We start from the raw sequence: 13712 nt of genomic DNA, 5'->3' as shown, positions 1-13712 counted from the left end.
GACCTGCTGTTGAAATGATTTAGTGTTTCTAAAATATATGGTATAGGTGGACCTGCATGCAGATTCTTTTCTGTCTGAAAGTCAGAGAGATCCATAAAAACTGCTAAAAATAATGAGATATTACGCTAAGTGATTTTCAACCACTATTTAACTTTCACAAAAACCCAAGGAGGTGTATGGTTTTCAGTGCCATCTTATAGATGTGGAGATTGAGGCTTACAGATGTCTTCCCCACATCTGGGTCGGCTCTCAGTACAGGTTCTGATCCTATATCCATCTGAGCACAAAGCCATAGGGCAGCGTTTTAGTGAGCATTACCCTCCTTCACAAGGACTTCTGAGTGTTGGTCTCTGGGTCATGTGACTATGGGCACAGTCCCGGATGCCTGGGGGCCTCTTCGATGGAGAACCATCATGCTTCTTTACCAGCAACATCAACAATTCCCCTTGGCTTCCTCATCTCACTGCCAGCTTGGCTCCTTGAAAGCTTTATCTTGCCAGAGGTGCCAGTAAATATAGACTCCAAAGCCAGCCTCATTTTAACTATGTTATTAAGAGTAGACAGCTGAATTACCGAGTCATACAATTTTAGAGTTGGAAATGACCTTCAAGTTCATCTGATCGGAACCTCTCTTTCTCCAGGTGAGAAGGCTGACCTCCAGGGAATTGGAGGAATTTGCCAAACAGGTAGGGAATGTGACTATACGTGAATGAGAAAGCACATGCATTCATTCCCAGTCCTGAACTCTTTCAACCATGGTATTGTCAGAACACAACATGTAAATTCCCTTGGCCATAGATAGTGTCCTTTTGATACTAATATTGATATTAATATTATTAATATTGATACTAATGCTGATATTATATTATAGAAATAAATATTGAATATCCATGATGTAGTCTATGATAAGATTTTATTTTTTAACATTAAAAGAAAGAGCTGGTTTTTCAACTATTGTTTTAAAATTCATACCTGAAAATTATCATCTCTTGTCAAAGAGAGAAACAGAAAACAAAATCATTGTCTTAGAATATCTAATAATAAAGATAAGCTTGTAGGAGATCAAGATTAGTCCTAAGTTTTTCTTTCTCCAGTTTTTCAAGTGCTACCTCTTTGTAGGAATTTTGGCTAAGAATGCAGAGGCCAAATCTAGGTGCACAATTCCTTTAAACTGATATAATTGAAACAAAAATGGGAAGGGGATACTGAGGGGAATATCATATCCTAGATATTGACTATTCAAATAGGAGGATTCTCTTCACAAGTGTAGATCCTACCCCTTAGTGCATTCTGAGAATCTGACATTAGATTCTTTTATAGCTCTGAAAAAACTCTATTTGGAACCAACAGAATGACTTTAGAAAGCACACCATTTTTTTTCCCTGAAATGCTCCGAGACTGTACCTCATGTTTTGTAGTTTGCGGAGGCATCCTGCCTGAATGTGGTATGTATGAGTCCTTTTCATTCAACAAGGGAAATAAGTGAACATTTATGTAAATGCCTCAATGTATGTGGCTATTGTATTATTTTCCATTTTGAAAAACTGGCTCTTCAAATTGTTTTCTACATAGGAAAATTTTGTTTCAGATATGTGATATGTCTAAAGCCCTCTTTAAAAATGGTACTGTTTCTGTGTTTGGAAATAGTTAAAGTGGGATTTGGGAAAAGCAATGAGCTCTTTTCAAGAGATTGAATTCTAAAGAAGGAGCAAGAGTACAAAATATCATGCAAAGTAAATTCAGTCTTCCAAGACCATTCTCCAGAGATTAGGTTTGGAGAAGTGAATGAAGAGAGAGTGTGAGGAACATTTCCTCCAATTTGTAATATTGGATCAGGCCCATTTTAAACTGCACTAATTTATTCTTCATTGAACCATAGAGATTAATTAATCCTTTGTTTTGCTGGATTAATGAGTAATCAATATGCCAAAGGGGAAAAAAGAGAATGATTTCTTCTCAAGGAACAAAGCATATCAGGTAGCCAAGTCATTTTATCTTTTATGTTTACAAAGCACACTGCAACCCACATAAAATGTGTGGCTTCGAGGAGATTTAAGATCTTTTTTTAATACTAAGATATCCTGTGTTTTTGTGTTTCAGATAGATACAGGCCAGTGGGACACATACACTAAAATAACCAATGCATTGTGGCTGTATTTTGGTGGCCTCTGCTCTTCCCTCCAATTTTAAGTCAGTTTCTATAGTTCTTTGACACCTTTATAGGATAAGAAAGTCACTTCCCCTGAGAGTCCCTCCCGAACTACCAAACTTAATTCTGACCATCCTCTTTGGTCACCAAACCAGCCCCTTTCAACCAACTCATCTTACTTATTTTCTTCATAGTGCCTATGACTACCTGAAATTGTCTACTTAGCCTATTTATTTACCTGCTTCTTGCCCATTCCTTCCCCACCCCCACAAATGTAAGAGTCAGGATTCTGTCAGTTTTGTTCCCCATTGTATTCAGTGAGTCTAGCTGGGATCCTTGCACATAGCTGCCAAGCAATACGTGTCTGAATGACCGAATATCAGTGAATGAATGAGTTTGCAATGGAATGGACTTGACCTGAAGTGGTTTCTCTAAGAGAAACAGAAGATGTAAGGGATTGGGTAGGAGAACTTGGAGCATAAAACCGAAGAGAGAGATACTGAGAATGTCACAGCACCTTAGAAACCTGTACTTGGTGTCCAGAATACCATGGGCTTTCTACATTTCCATGGACCAGGAACATTCCTGCTGAATATTCCACGGAGGCCCTCGTGTCTTTGTTGCCTGTCTAGTCTAAGCATATTTGCATGCAGCCCAGTGGTGGGATTGCATGTTGGCAATAAGGGTGGGATGGATGGAGGGCATGTTTGGACAGATGCTTCTCTTAACTGTGAGAATCATCCAGGTACTAGTCGGGGTCTGCTGCTACCATACTAATTCCTATTTGGCAGATTAACAATAGATACTAGGACATACCCTGTAAAATAGTGCATTGTTAGCTTCCTAGGAATTCATCTGTAATCATAAGGTCTGCGATAGTCTTCCATTCTGCCATAACTTAGTTATAATTTGAAAATACCATTAATATTTGTATTTCTAACCCCAAAGGTAGAGATACTAAAGTCTGTTAATATATTAATTTTTAGATTGAGCAGGGGCTTATGTTATAAAACACATCAATGGAATATAAAAGGGGCATAAAGTGGTACCTGAACATTTATATAATATATTTCTAGTGTCAAAAAGGTTTAATTAAGATATGTAATCCATTGGCATTAGAACTGGCAAGTGATTCTATATGTCATATATATTTATGAATAATTATGATATTGATCCCTTCAAGTAAAATTGAGAATGGTCTCTTCATTTGCCTTTTCTTTAAACCATTCCCCTTTAGAATGTGAAGTCATAAGTCCCTCTTTAAAGACTTTTTGAAATTATTAGATTTTTAATTTGAGTCATTGTAGTAGGTCTTTTGGTTGCAGGCAACAGAGACTATCTCTGTCTAATAACAACAGAAGCAATCTATTGAAATGATATGTAGATTGAAAAACCAAAGCCCTGCCAAAGAAGAGCTGAAATTGAGAGATCAAGGAACAAAAAATAATGAGGACTCCACTCTCTTCTGGGCATTACTGTGGTCAGGAAGAAATGCCACATATTGTCCATGATGAGGTCACCCAAGACAAGCATTTTTTTTTTTTTAGACAAACATTTTTGAGAAATGAATCTGACTGATTCAGTTGAGTCAGTGCTCAACCCTCCTGTGAGTAGGAGACCATCTTTAATAAAAATTCATAAATGCAGAGGGACTGTTTCACAGGGAAAAAATAGCATGCTATTACCAAACAAACAAACAATAAATAAAAAGGATGCTGGGCAGGTAAAAACACAAATATCCACTACAGTAACTGATCCAATCCCATCCCTCTCTAATGTTGGTTTTGTTTTGTTTTCCTGGAAGCATGGGAAATAGTCACTCATACTGATCACAGCATCTTCAGCAATGACAAAAGAATAAACTTGGATTAAATCTTAGTGTTGATTAAGGTATAATAAGCCAGCACATTAAAAAGAAATATTAATTGATGGTGACAAGGTAGGTGAGTGGAAGGAAATTAATATTTCAAGAGAGCCAGGTACTATGCTAATTGCTTTTCAGGACCCTCTCATTAATATTCATCCTGATCACAGGAGGAAGGCATTCTTATACTGATAGGGAAGCTGAAGATCAGAGAGTTTATGCAACTTTTTTTCAAGGTCACATACTTAATGACATACAAATATGATGATGTGGTGTATTACTGGGAATACAATTCCAAAGGAAAACAACATGCAATTGTTAGTTGGCTTTGCTGATGTAATGTTGCTGTTGTCACAGATAATTAGTACATAACGCCTCTCTGTTGGACCATTATGTTCTCTTGAGACCTAATAAAATAGAAGCATCTCTTTTTCTACCAGTATTGTTAGGATTATGAATATTATCACTAAATAGTGTTCTCTTTTGCTAAAAATCTCGGTTGACAGTTTTTATTTGAAACCAGTCATCTTGTTTTTAACCCATTTGTCTTAGGTCAGATTTCCTATCAGATCTTGAGGCAGGGGTTTGGGTTTAAGTGATTTATGTTAGGAGTGCTGTTCAGGAAACAGACAAACAGAAATGCTTTAAAGGAAGTGAGGGAAACAATAGGAAAGAGGATGTGCTCAAGGGTGGAAATAATGAGCCCTGACCTCATCCTCAAGGGACTCCAGAGCTTAAGTCACACTATGAAGTCCTTCTCCCTGACAGCAGGGTGTCACCTGTGGGCAGTTATGCAAAGCTGGGCAACTGTGAGTCCTTAGCAGGTGGCATGCAGAGGAGCTGGAGGATGGGGGTTACCAGCTCTGTATAAGGGATCTGGGCCAGCTGTGAACAGTCAACTCTCATTTGACATTCAGGAGTTGAGTCATTGCCAGGTGCAACCCTTTGGTCAAAGGGAGGATAGGTCTTTGCTGGCTCTTTCCTTGCAACAGAAGTTTCCACACCTCAGCAAACCTCCTTTCTAACAGAAAGAGCTCCTAGCTGAGCCTGCTCATTTTTGGCAGGAGGGCATGTGCCATTGGATACTTAATGACAATACTTAGCCATTGGCTAGGTTCGGACCTGCTTTCCTAATGTCATGGGATATGGCTTTGCCAAGAGGAGACTGGAGTAGCATCAATGCCTTGTAGCTGAAACCTCACTCCTTCTTGGGTGGGACTTGAACCCAGCCAAAACTCAGATTGGGACTCAAACCTACGAGCTGGGACTTGAGCCCACTTGCACCTCAGATTGGGACTTGAACCCACAATCCCTGACTAGGAGGGGACTCGAAACCACTGTCGTTTGATTAAAACTGCTCACCTGGTGTCAGGACTTACTGAAGCTCAGGTCCTTTTGTCTCGTTGCAGAAAGAATTCAGCATGAGGCAAAGATGCAGGCAAAGAGTGAGTTTATTAGTATAGGATGCTTGTGAGAGATAGAAGCAGACAGGCAAGGGAGCACAGCACAGAGAACAAAAAGGGCTACATTTTTATAATCAAAGAAAAAGTGGGGAGGGGAGAAGGTCACCTTCTTCCTCATTTTTAGGTAGACATCAAGGTTTACATGATTAATTCCTCCTTTGACCCTATATGGTCTAACCAGGACTGTCATGGTGCTATTTAAATCATGTGTATTAGCAGAAGTGTGGTCACATATACTAAAATATGGTAATTCATCTTGGGCTCTGGTATAATGTCCCCTTCCTCCTATATTTCTGTCTCGGCTGCATGCAGAAATGCTAGTCTTCAAGGACTATCAACTCTTTGACTTCATGTAACAAGATTCAGACCCTGTATCTGTTGTCTTATGTTTTATCAGGGTTTGTGACTTGAGTGTGTCTGGCACTTGGATGCACCTAGCCTTCCTTCAAAGTAGTGTAGATTGTTGCTAGGTTACTGGATTCTTGAGTGGTCATTAGTTTACAACAGTCTCCCAAACTCCCTTAAAATTCCCTTTCTGTCCTTAATCCCCTCATGGGATTTCTAATCTGACTATTTAATTATCCTACTCTATGCCTACCATAGCTGTGATTCACGACTGTAATTAGTGCACCAGTAGTTTAATAGTGAAATTTTGTATGGGAAAAATAGTACCTTTCTGTTTGTTTTCCTAGTTTGCAGGTCTAGCTTAAATATTTGTATCTTGTTTTTATGCCATAGGTAGATAGCTCTTGTTCTATTTCCCTCTTCCTTATCTGCCCCTCTTGAATTGAGTTTTGTGAACTGATACACTTTTGTGATTTAACAAATGTTAGGCTATTTAATATCATTTTAGTGGATGAACGCTGAGGCATTTTTAAGGTGGCATAAATAGGTATTTGCTGCTTTCTTCTATCCTTCCTTCAAAGGATAGTCAATTTGCATTTATTTTATTTTTACCAAATAAATCTTCCTGTGTCCTCCCTATACCCTCACCCCTTTCTCCTTCACTAGATCACTGTCTTAGTTTAGACCTTTATCGCTCTTCTCTGGGCTCTTGTTAAATATCTTGCTATGTGCTCATCAAAAGCGTAATGGTGATTTACAGAGAAATCGAAAATATGTGACTCCATCAATTTCATGGAAATGGCTTTACCGAGCTGAGATTCAGAAACATCCACTTCAGTGGAGAGACGAGTATCTCTTATCTTCACAATGGGACCTGACACCCATTACAGGGCCGAGGGATGTGTGAGCCCATCTATTCCTTGAGAAGTTATCCTGGGCTTTCTCCATGAAGTTTTATAGCCTGACCTTGTGTGTCATAGAGGGTCTGTCTATGTGCCTGCCTGCTTACCTAGTAAGTGCAAGAGACAGAACAGGCCCAACACACAATGAGTGCTTGTGACCAGAATGAAGGACAGACCAATCCCCCAGGGGCCTGTGCTCCCCTCCCTCCTGAGGTTTGGGTACCTCCATTCTTGCATCTCTCAGCTGGCTGCCCTCCCCACAACATCCACTCTCTTTTCCCAGATTCTCTGTGCTGCAGTAGAGTCCTCTTTATCAAACCCAATTTTTATTTCTTTTTATACCTTTTGAGTTCTTTTCTTATGCATACTTCACATAAAGTGAAACAATTACAGTTTTTAAAAATCGAATGATGTCCTTTTCCTACTTACATTTTACTGGTTCTCCATCATGTAATTGATCATGAATTGTATATAATTCTGTGTGTGTGTGTGTGTGTGTGTGTATTCACACACTGATCTCATACCAGTTTGTGTCTTTACATCCTACATGCCAAACCACTCGCAGATTTGGGAACACAACACGCTTTCTCAAACCTCTGAGTGTTACCACTTGGCATTTTCTCTTTATTTTAGAAATTCAGCATATGAATCTAGGGGAACCCATTTCAGTTCATAACACACTTGTTAAAAACATTTCTGCCCAAAGGAAAAACAAACATTTTAACGCTTTTCTCAACTTCGCTCATTTCCACTCTACTTTTCCCTGACAGATTTCCTTGAGAGTTTTCGATTTCAATTTCAATAGTTTATGAATATCCACTTGCTTTCAGAGTCCTAGCAAGTGATTCAAAGAGTGCGGGATATGTACTTTTCCTTCAGTTGGATGATAATTTTTCAAAGAGAGCTCACGTATTACGTAGGCTTTTATTTTTTATTGATTTCTTTGCCTTTTCCCTCTGTCTACCTGAGCCAGTCTCATGTCTTCATGAATGAGCTCACATTTCACCTCCTCGGTGCAGTTTTCAGTGGCATTCTGGGCAGTGTTATCACTCTTTCTCCTGTGTTTCTGTAGCATCTCTTACATGTGTGCCTTTTACTATTTGTGTTTGCCTATTTACATATCTGTTTCTCCTCTGAGACTTTGAGGGCAGACGTATAAACACATACGGTTCCCCAAGGTTCAACTGGTTGTTTTCACAGGATTATGTTGGCCAAACACCTCATGGAAACCAGTAGAAATCCCACACCCAGCTGAAACACGAGGAAACAGACTCTTAGGTGGGACTCTCTCCAAGCAGACTGGGCAGTTCCTCTGTGAGTGATTTATTGAAGGCAGGCTCTTAAGAGAAACCTTTAAGGGGGTGAGGGGAGCCCAGCAGGAAACGGACGGAACTGGAGAGGTGTGGTTTCAGGAGTCCAGCTTCAGCCTGGTCCCAGGGGAAGCTCTGGATGGTGAGAGAGCATTGCCTGCCTTTAGGCAAATGAGCTGGGCTTATATGCCTTTGGTCATGAGTCACCCCAGGAAGTGGGTAGTTGTAACCTCCCAGCAACTCTGGACAAGGTGCCTTCTGTAGGCTAAAGGGGAGCCTCCAGAAAAGGTGGGGGCATGGGAACACTGGCTTGGTAAAGGAGATCTGGGCAGGGGGCAGAAATAGCATCTGCTACTCATACTCAGATATTTGATGGCTATCAAAGAGAGGAATAGTTCACATGCGTTGAGATCTCACTTTTTGCAAGTGCTGTGCTACGTGACTTAAGTGTGAGGCTTGGGCCACTCGGCTGTCTATCCTAGATTCTATTTAACCAGCTTTCAGTCAGGGATAATATCATACTACAGATCTAGGTATTGAGCCAGGGAAACAATGTCTATTCCTGTGTTTCATCGAATTCAAGAAGCACTGATTGCAAAACACGTCTTTATTTTATATTTCACTGTTCTACTATGAAGGAAAACACAATAATTCCTATTAAATTATAATGCAGTGCTTTCTTATCTTCCATTTTGTGACACAGCCTGCTTTCAGAGATGTTCAAAAACAAAAGTGTGCATGAAATTTGGAAATATATAAATCTTGATAGCTAAATGGCAAGTAGGAAGAAGTTTGTATTCCAACTTTTACAATATTAGATTATTAACTTAATTTCTAAGATTAACTCACAATGGGTTATTTTAAATGACTTTAACTTTAAAGTAATACAGTACATAGAAGAGTTTGTAAGAATTATTGTACTTCTAAGTTGATCATAAGGATGGACTTTTGATAGAATCTGCATATACTTTTTTGAAACTTACCTTTGGTCGAGGACAAGTATATGGTATTCTCATACATAATCATTATGTGTCATATCTGAGAAGAGGTTATTAACTACATTTATCAATAGTTATTCAGTGACTACTATGATTTGCTAGAATGGTATATACAATATTGAAACTAGTGTTTTCTTGTGCATATATATTCTTTTGAAGTATAGTTGAGTTACAATACTATGTTAAAGGAATGAAATTGGGTCATTTGTAGAGACATGGTTGGACCTAGAGACTGTCATACAGAGTGAAGTAAGTCAGAAAGAGAAAAACAAATATCGTATATTAACACATATATTTGGAATGTAGAAAAATGGTACAGATGAACCTGTTTGCAAGGCAGAAATAGAGACACAGACCTAGAGAACAAATGTATGGACACCAAGGGGGCAAAGTGTGGATGGAATGATTTGGGAGATTGGGATTGACATATATACACTAATATGTATAAAATAGATAACTAATGAGAACCTACTGTATAGCACAGCGAACTCCACTTCGCTGTACAGTAGAAAGTAACACAACATTGTAAAACAACTATACCCCAATTAAATAAATAAATACCTGTTGAAAAAAAACCAAACAATACCATGTTAGTTTCAGGTGTACAGCACAGTGATTCAGATTCTTTTCCCATATAGGTTGTGCTATACAGTGGGTCCTTGTTGGTTCATCTATTTTATATATTTTATATATAGTAGTGTATATATGTTAATCCCATATATTTGTTAATCCCAAACTCATAATTTATCCCTCCTCCACCTCCCACTTTGGTAGCCATAAGTTTGTTTTCTATGTCTGTGAGTCTCTTCCTCTTTTGTAAATAAATTCATTTGTATCATTTTTTTAGATTCTACATATAAGTGATATCCTATGATATTTGTCTTTCTGTGTCTGGCTTACTTTATTTAGTGTGATAATCTCTAGGTCCATCCATGTTACTGCAAATGGCATTATTACATTCTTTTTTATGGCTGAGTAATATTCCATTGAATGTATGTACCACATCTTCTTTATCCATTCATCTGTCATTGGACACTTAGGTTGTTTCCATGCCTTGGCTATTGTAAATAGTGCTGTAATGGACGTTGGGGTGCATGTATCTTTTCGAATTATGGTTTTCTTCAGATATAGGCCCAGGAGTGGGATTGCTGGATCATATGGTAGCTCTGCATTTAGTTTTTTAAGGAACCTCCATACTGTCGTCCATAGTGGATGTACAAACTTACATTCCCAGCAACAGTGTAGGAGGGTTCCCTTTTCCCCATACCCTCTCCAGCATTTGTTATCTGTAGACTTTTGGTGATGGCCATTCTGACTGGTGTGAGGTAATACCTCATCGTAGTTTCAATTTTCTTTTCTCTAATAATAGCAACGTGAAACATCTTTTCATGTGCCTTTTGGCTATCTGTGTCTCTTCTTTGGCAAAGTGCCTATTTAGATGTGCATATATTTTTTAATCTTCAGCACAAAGTATAAAACTAGTGAGGCTATTGACAACCTCAAAAGATGAGGCTCATCCACATGACCTGGTATGCTGCATCATCTTCAATCCCCACCCATTGCTTCCTCAGCACCTGTCTCACTTCAGGAGGTAAAAAGCCAAGGACAAAACCATTAATTCAGTGAAAACAAGACTTTTTTGGCGGATGTAATGGGTCATTCTATTACAGACTGATGTTTTTCTAATTCTCCAACATTAGTGTGAACATCATAATATTAGTGTGAACATTATACATATTAACAGTGAATCATTTTTAAATGAACCTTCTTTGAGCAACAGCCAAGTGAAATGAAACAGTCATACACATTACGGTTTGGTTTAGTTCGTTAGTTGAAACATGAGAGATTTCTTTATTTAGTCTGTGATAGAAAGGGCTTATTGCCTTAGCCAGCTAGTTGCTATTACCAAAATTAAAAACTATATAAATTATACAAAGCTATTCACAGAGGCTAGCATCAAAATTACTGTCCCTGCTGAGGACAAAATGATGTCTTCAGTTGAACTTCCAGATACAAAATAGCAGCAAGAGATAAATCAATTTCTGGACCATTATTAAAGGATTAATGGTGGGTCCCAAGTCTCTGTTGACCAGACTTATTTTCTCCTTTACGGTTGGTATGTCTTTGCTTGGTTTTGAGTTGTTATTACAGAGAAAATTGCTGCCATGTTAAAGAAAGCTAAGAGCAGCCAAAAAAACAAATATCATTTATTGTTTTTTTGTTTGTTGGTTTGGTTTTATGTACCATTGTCGGACAGTCAGCTTTGAGATATTTTACAAAATAACAAAATTTTCAGTTGGTTGGTGTCTAAACTGATAAAAATAATATTTTAAAGTGGATTTAAAGATAGGTTCAAATTCACTTGCAGTCATTAACATTTTTAGGACTGAAAGTATAAGTCTTCAGAATTATTTCTCCCTTGGGTGAAGGTAACAGAGAAAAGTTTTCATCTCATAGTTTGGTCCTCATATATAAGTTTCAATTTTTCTCCTATCTAAGAAACAATATCTCAAAGAAAGCCAAAAGGATAACCTTTTAAGAGAATGTGAGAACATCTCTCCGCTGGACCATTCAACTTGGCTCAAGATGGAATTGTATCATAGAAAAATTGAATAGCTTCAGATGTTATGAAACTGGGTCATCTCCCACCATCATGATTGATCAGAAACTACACGAGAATCAGTGGGAGTGGGAAAACCTGTGGAAATAACCACAGAGCTTAGATGTATTTTACTGGGAGTTTGACTCAACAATAGTTTAAACAGGTATTCTTCTTTAGTTCTTCTTTAGTTTGAGTTCAGGAAATTTATTTTCCAAGCTAAGAAAAAGGGCAATGAAAGGGTCAATGTTATACAGTTTTTTACTTTTTATATTTTTTCTGGTTTTAAAAATAATAGAGAAAATATAGCTCATTGATGGAATAAAAGAAAAATCACTTTTATTTCTACTACCCTGTGATTCATTCATTCATTCCATGTACTGTGTGCCAGGCACTGGTCTAGGAACCGAGGCTCTAGCAGTAAAGTGACTCCTACCCTCACAGAGCTGACAGTCCCATAGGGGGAGATAGACAACAACAAAAGTAAAGGATACAGTGTGTTAGAAGGTGATAAGAACGATGAAGAAAAGCAAAGGATGGTCTTCGTACTGCACACAACTTCAGAGTGTACCATCCACATTCTATTTTATGAGAATCTCATTTTCTGGAACAATACCATGTGGCCCTAGGAAGGAAGACTGGAGACTCTTGGTGAGAACAGAAGGAGGAGGTGGGGTTTGGGGGCAATGGCAGGATTGCTCCAGAAGGTAACATGAAAATCTTGAAGGGGGTACTATTTAAAGGAAGAGGGTTCCAGGCCATGGAATCAGCCTATGCAAAGAAGAGAGGGTATTCAGCAAGCGTGAGGCCCAGGAGGGAGGCCAGTGTGATTGGACGAGCGTCAGATGAGGAGAGTAGCTGGAGATGATTTCTGGAAAGTACTAGAGAGGCTTATGAAAGGAGTGTGAGATGCAGCCACTGGAGAATCTGAGCAGGGGAATCTGACATTTTCCACAGTCACACTAGATGCTGTGTGAAGAATAGACAGTGGGTCACGGGGTAGCCAGGAAGGAAGCCAGGCACCCTATCAAGAGGTGAATGAGGGGATCTGATGAGGATGATGATGATCTAGGAGAAAATGATGGTGGTTCAGACCAGGGTGGGGACAGTGGTGGATAGTGTTTGGATTCTGGATATATTTTGGGATAAAGAGCCAATTACATTTTTTTTCAGACAACATATGATGTAGGAGAATAAAAATAACTTCAAGTTTTGGGGCGCTGTTACCATAATAGAGTATATTTATCTAGTACTTTTGTATGGATTAGTGTACGTGCTATTTATATAAAATATTTTAAGGTTGTAATTCTATACTACCTACTAGTGCATAAATTTTTCGCTTAATATATGTTATGACATAAGGATATATTCTACATTCTTAAATATTAGTTGAGAATATGATATTTAGAACAAAAGTTTTATAGCATTCCAAAAATAGAATATATTACCCAATGTACAGAATTGAGAATTGGGATGGGGTCTGTCAGAGGTTGGGGAGCAGTGGGCAGAAGTCTTTCAGGAAGGGACCTGTTTGGGTTTGCTGTTTTTTCATCTTGTCATTTCAGAGCTCCTTAGCTTGGGAGACTCACCAAAAAATTTCCTCTCTGAATTTGGTATGGGAGCCAACAGTTAGCTGGGCAGAACTCTGCTCGTTGTCAGGAAAGGGTGCCCTTGTTCTAAGTTGGAGGTTACCCGATCTTCCTCCAACCCTGCCTGGGCTTTGCTCACCTAATGCAGACCTAGAGAGGCCATTCATCATGCTCTCCTGTATCCCGTGATCTCCCCAGAGATGCTTGTGGGTTCTAAATATATACACACTGACCACCACTGTCCCCGTGCACAGCACAGTGGGTGTTACCAGGTTCTGCTGATTCCATGTTTATCTCAGACAGGCTGTCCCCTCACCTGTCTGTCAGTGCTGTCTGGTTGCCTTCAGGTCCATCTGGTATATTTATACCACAACTAACAGAAATCACTTCTGCTCTTTGGTAGGTAGCTGCAGTTCCTAGTACATCCTTTTCTGAACTCTAATATGGGCTTTTTCATAGTTCATGGCGGCGATCATGTCCATGTGTGCATGTT

This window comes from Mesoplodon bidens, assembly GCF_964165515.1.
Source record: "Mesoplodon bidens genome assembly, chromosome: 10".
NCBI lineage: Eukaryota > Metazoa > Chordata > Mammalia > Artiodactyla > Ziphiidae > Mesoplodon > Mesoplodon bidens.
The sequence above is the reverse complement of the archived record's forward strand: the minus strand, read 5'-3'. Positions refer to the sequence as shown.